Genomic DNA, 6,232 nt, shown 5'->3' with positions numbered 1-6,232 from the left:
TTACCAATTGTTTTAAATATTATTACACTTATCAAGATAAACTGAATACTGGGTTGTCATTTTCATGGCTGGAACTCAGGCTCAGTGTTTACCATATTTTTGTACCAGTATCTGTAATTAAAACACTGGTTATTCAATTTAAAAAATGACTACATGGGGCATCTGAGTGTCTCAGTCGATTAGGCATCTGACTCTTGATTTCCGCTCAGGTCATGATCTGTGCGTTTGTGAGCTCAAGCTCCATCTCCAGCTCTGCACTGATAATGTGGAGCCTGGGCAGGATTCTCTTTCTCCCTCTCTCTGCCCCTCCCCCACTCATGGGCGCGTGCACGCGAGCTTTCTCAAAATAAATAAAAAATAATAAATGACTACAAATGAATAAAAAGATCCTCCAATCATTCCTTTCTGAATAGTGATTGTTCTGTGTGTGCGGATAATTGTCATGCACTGTCTCTGTGTGAAAGTCTGTGCATTTATGGCAGCTAACAGCAAGTCCTTGACACGAATAATCCAGGCTTTTTGTTACTGCATTTGGGATCCATGCAAGCCAATCGAGGTGCATATTTACTATGTTTTTGTTTACAATGTTACTGAGGCTCAGAGAGGTTAGGTCTTGCCCAAGGTTACACAATTATAGTCGTCCCCGCTTACCTGGGATTTCGCTTTGGCCCTTTTAGTTACTTACCCAGGGTAACTAAAAGGGAAAGCAGATGGATCTCCTTCTGACCAATCACAGAAGGTCAATGGTAGACTCACGCTGCGTCAGAATGCCATTTTGTTTCAGTGCACGTGGACATTTTATTCTCTCCTGGCGGGAGAGGTGAGTATTTTGAGACACAGAGATTCCATGTTCATGTAACTTTTATTATAGTATACTGTTAAAATTGTTCTGTCATCAGTGTTGTTAATCTCTTACCCTGCCTAGTTTATGCACGGAACTTTATCAGAGGTATGTATAATTGTCGTTTCTCTCCGCGGTTTGGACATCCACCGGCGGTCTGGAACGTAACCCCACTGCAGACCCCGCTGGCGGTCTGGAACGTAACTATTGTAGGGAGGCTAGGATAGGGGTCCACTGGGAGACTGCACCTTCACCGCTGTGTTCGCCCGCAGCTTTATTACCAGTTGAGGAACCTCATGCAGAAGAGGCTTGGGGGAGAGGACCTGGCTCAGTCATGGATGCTGTTGGCTGATTGGCCAGGCTTGCAGCGAATTTTCAAACACTGTAGCTGGTTTTAGTTTCGGTTTTATGTAGTAGCTGTTAAATTTGCACAAGTTTTAAGCATGATTTGGAGCTGTAACACATTTCTGACAGTGCACTCTGTTGCTAATGTCAGTGATGGGAAAATCATCCTGAAATTTTTTTAACTTTTTTTTTTTTTTAATGTATGCTCCACGCTTGAGACCGCAAGATAAAGAGTTGAATGTGCTTCTGACTGAGCCAGCCAGGTGCCCCAGTCACCCTGAATTTTTGACCAGGTCTGACAATTTGTCCTACAGCTCAGACCATCATAAAACTAGTCAAGAAGCCTACTATTGATACACCTGGCATATTCCTCAAAGATAGTTCTTTCCTTAAATTAATAGATTTAATTTATTGATCCCCCCTCCTGGCCATGTAAAACATGCTCTTTATAGAAATTAAAGAGAAGTCTCTCCCCTCCCCTACCAGGAAATAATTGACTAATATTTAAATATTTTCTTTCAGCCTATTATTTACATTCACACTTACATTCAGCTGCATTGTGTTTTTGCATCGTGTTTTTATCACTTTATTATAAGAATTTTAATGAAACAGTTTAAATACGTAGTTGGTTAAAAAAGAAAAAAAAAAGATGTAATTGGTTGAGGTAAACAGGTGTTTACTGAGTGCCTACTGTATGCTGATGCTGAGCCAGCCTGACACCATGAAGAGTGAAAGGCAGTATCCCCCACTGTTGCTTGATTTTACAACCTAGGTGAGGTTTTTCCTCAATATTTATGCAGCAAAGGAACCCTTTACTGATTAATTTTTAATTTTTATTAATTTTTAATTTAAAAAAAAATTTTTTTTTCAACGTTTTTATTTATTTTTGGGACAGAGAGAAACAGAGCATGAACGGGGGAGGGGCAGAGAGAGAGGGAGACACAGAATCGGAAACAGGCTCCAGGCTCTGAGCCATCAGCCCAGAGCCTGATGCGGGGCTGGAACTCACGCACCTCGAGATCGTGACCTGGCTGAAGTCGGACGCTTAACCGACTGCGCCACCCAGGCGCCCCGTAATTTTTAATTTTTTAAAGTTTATTTGAGAGAGAGAGTGAGCAGGGGAGGGGGAGAGGGCGGCTAGAGGGAGAGGGAGAGAATCCCAAGAACACTCCACGCTGTCAGTACAGAGCAAGTTTGAACCCCAAACAGATCATAGCCTGAAGCAAAACCAAGAGTGGGACGCTTAATGCCACCCAGGCACCCTAAGGAACCCTTTGTTATGTAACTACTCACTTCAAAATTTATCGCTTTTAATAATTTGGATTTTCACGCTTTGGGTAAAGATGTGCTTATGTCTCTTCCGTGTTAGATTTGTCATCATTGCGTTTACCGATCAGAACCACTGGGTGGCAGCAAAAGAACACAGAAGATTTTTTTATTTTTCTTTTGTGTACACAAAAATGAAGTGAAAGCTATTTGGATTTCACGGGTGATAGGGAGAAAAATACAGTGATTAAAACTTGACATGTAACTACAGCAGATGAGACCCAACACATCTCATCACTAAATACATGTTACTTACTGCAGGTAAAAAATTCAATTTATGTTTTATTGTTACCAAAGCCATATTGTAAAATTCTCCTTTCAGTTTTCTTTTAGTCACAAGAATATCTTTCAAGATTCCTATGTGGTTACTTTTCTATTTATAAAGGTGAAGAGAAAAACCCAAGCCAGATACTAAGAAAAACTTGTTTAGTAAGAAACTTGTGAACAGAGATTTTGAATGTCAAGCAACAGTGGAAAGGAGTAATTTTCTTGACAGTCTGTTTTAAAGAGCATTCTTGGAAAAAAAACTAATTGAGTTTGGAGTTCTTGTTCATAGACAAGAGTTTGTTTTAACTTTTTAAAAATCGCTTAGCAAGCAGATTTTAAGTAATGTGAATCTCTTTGAAGATTTTGTCCATACCTATAAAGTTACAAATGGCTTAGCTCCAAGCTGAGTATACCTTACGTATGATAGACAGCTCCAACTAAAAATGTGGAGTGGTCATGAAGCAGTGACAAGGTAACAAACACTTGTTTTATTTTTCGTACAACTATTTGCAATCTGTTTAGGTAAAAATATAGTTTCCCCTTTCTTTCCAGCGTTTGAAAATGTAATACTTTAAAAGAATCTTGTCTTTTAAATTTTAGACAAAAATATATTTAGCTTATATGAAAGCTTCTAAATGAGCTATATAAAATATTAAGTGCAGAGTGAAAAGTTTGCTTTTTCCAGAGAGCTGAGTGTTGAGCAAGCCAGGGTACCATTCTGGAGCTTATTGTCAGAGGGTTATGGAAGAACAGTGTTTATGTTTCTTCCTGTTCAGCTTGGGACCTTCCAGTTGTGCTTGGAGGCTGAACCCTTCTTGATTTTATTTCTTGTTGGCAACATTACCATTGCCTTTTGATGTATGTATGATACAGATCAGTGAACCTTATGTTACTTGATCCTTAGTGGAAATTAAATTTAGGAAACATGGAGAAGTTTTTTTCCCCCACCTGTAACGAGTATATGGCCACCAGAGTCTCAATGGTCACTTTTCTTTAGCAGTACTCAAATGAGATGTTCCAGCAGTATTTATTGGTACTGAACCCCCAATTTAAAACTATAGGTGGTAACTCTCCTGGGCTTGGACTCTGGCCATCAGTGTCTGCTGTAAATCCAGAACAAGGACAGAGAAATAATTATTTTCACTATTTCCTCCTCTTAAGCAATTTTTTTGGAAGGGGTGGGATGGGGAAGGGAAAGCATTTGTTACTATCCCAATGCAAGATAGATTTATGTGAGATGTATTTAGTTTCTTTAGAAACTATGTAGAGTCACTCTGGTGAGAGAGTCATTTGCTATTTCTAGTAGTCCACAGTATTTGAGGGCCAGAAGGTTGTAAATCCTCTTGGGAAATTTCTGGGAAAGAAAATTCTACACACTTTCTCAGTAATAACACTTGTAAATTTGTTCTTATGTCTATCGTCTGGTCACTTGATTTTCATTTATTTGTATTGGGTGTCAGTACATTAAAAGCAATTATGAACATAATGAAACAAAGTTTGTTTTGAAAGTAAATGGTAAAACTAAAGGGTGAAACTAAATATAATTTGTAGTTGTCTTTATGGACTAGAGAGACCTGTATTTCCGGTTTCAGGATAAGTTTTGTTTCAGACTTACTATTTGTATGGCTATTTTAAATTTTGTGGAATTTGGTGATCCAGTGTTCTTAAAATATATCTTGAGGTAAATACCTCAATAGGATATTTTTAGTATGAGTTGTAGAACATCATAAAGAATATTGTAACACAGCTTCAATTTCTTGATTCTGTCAGTGACAATTGACTTTGAATGAATCACTGAAATTATGCATATGCTTCTCCATCTATAAAGTGGGTACAATCATATCTATTTTTTCTTATCAGCTATACAGACTCAAATTCAAATGAAAAGGATTCATGTTTTTGGAGGAAAATGCTATTAAAATGTTAAATTTGTAGTAGTAAAATTAATGATGATGTTTTACAACAAAACTGAACAGATTTGATGGAAAGTTTCTCTTCTAGTTCTGTATTTTCTTTTTCCCAAATAAGGTTTATAAATTAATAGTTGAAGAGGTCATTTTGGGAAGTTAGGGCTCTCAAACTTTGCACTTGCAAGGTTCTTTGCATGAAACCTGACCCTGGAGTCTTATGTGCTCTGGAGATGTAAGGTTTTGCTAGGCTGCTTGAGAATATGGCCCAATCCTTGAAGGAGTCAGGCAGTAAAAAATTTCTAACAAAGGAAAGGGCATCATGTTTTATGAGAAAGTGTCAGTCCTTTTCTAATTCGTTTGAAGAAAGGTCACACCACAAGGTGTAGGTTCTCTCTGTATTTGTTACAAATGAAAATTGTTCCTCTTTACTTCAGAGCAGTGTCTGGAGCAGGGACTCTCAGCTCTGGCTTTGCATTGCCATCATTCTTGAAGGTTTAAAAAAAATTCCCCATGCTCAGGCCCCACCCTAGACTAACAAATCAGACTTTCTGGGCATGGGGCCCAGGCATTAGTATTGTTTGAAGCTCCTCAAGATGTACCATGCAAGGTTCAGAAGCACTGGTCTAGAGACTGTAGTGGAGAGTAGCAACTTTGCAAAAGTCTTAAACAGGAGGGCAGTCTTCAACATTCATTACTTTGTGTTTGCTTCTCTTTTAATGTATTATTTATTAGAGAGTGTGAGCGCATAAAGGGGGAGGGGGGAGTGGGGAGAGAGAATCCTAAGCAGCACAGAGTCTGACACGGGGCTCTATCTCATGAACCATAAGATCATGACCTGAGCTCAAATCAAGAGTCAGATGCGTATCTGACTGAACCACCTGTTCAGTGGTTCTGTTCTTGCTTTTATTATCTTACTTTCTCAAAGCAAACCTATAATCTGAAGACAAAAAACAAAAAAACAAAACAAAACAAAAAGCAAAACCAAAAAAAAATAAAATAAAAAACCAAACCCATATAATAAAGATGTGCTCCAAAGTCAGCAAATCTTGTCAGTTAACCATGGTCCTTTCTGGGACACTTCTAACTTGGCTGTGCCACCATGAAGGATGGGGTGATTCTTTCCATCCTATCTGTTCACTGTGCCATTAAAAGGAGCTTAAAAATGAACATAAAATTAATCTGAACCCTCTCAGATACTGCTGAAGTCCTTAGATAATTGACACAAAATGAAGGAAATGTTTTACTCAACTTGACATGAACCCACTGAATAATTGCCACAGCGTTTAATAAATTGGTGGTTTTTCTATTCTGAGATGATTAAAAAGAGAAAGGAAGGAAAATAAACTCACAACTCGAAACAGTCAAATAATGATGTTAAATCATTTGTACATACATACAAGCAAAAACACGTTCAGAAGGTATTTGTTATAGAATCATTACGTGGACCTGGATAGACAGAGATTCTGGACTTGAGTTGGCCCTGGATAGCTGGGACCTTAAACATTTCTTTTATCCTCACTTAACTTCAGTTTCCTTATTTATA

General features: G+C 38.2%; 1 protein-coding gene across 5 annotated transcripts in view; it reads left to right on the top strand.

The window, feature by feature from the left end:
* The first annotated feature begins 671 nt into the window (after positions 1-671).
* Positions 672-6,232, top strand: part of LOC111556217 (E3 ubiquitin-protein ligase RNF113A-like) — a 509,945-nt gene continuing 504,384 nt past the window's right edge. For 3 of the 5 annotated variants that reach the window (XM_045054297.1, XM_045054300.1, XM_045054296.1), the window contains exon 1: positions 672-820. The gene's annotated coding sequence lies outside the window, so the exon portion shown is untranslated. Of the gene's footprint in view, positions 821-931; positions 950-2,549; positions 2,774-6,232 lie in introns of those variants that run through there. The other 2 variants (XM_045054299.1, XM_045054298.1) reach the window with 2 other exon arrangements.

The sequence above is a fragment of the Felis catus genome, chromosome A3 (genome assembly GCF_018350175.1).
Source record: "Felis catus isolate Fca126 chromosome A3, F.catus_Fca126_mat1.0, whole genome shotgun sequence".
In the NCBI taxonomy this organism is placed as follows: Eukaryota; Metazoa; Chordata; class Mammalia; order Carnivora; family Felidae; genus Felis; species Felis catus.
Note: the sequence above shows the minus strand (reverse complement) of the source record. Positions and strands in the feature narration are given on the sequence as shown.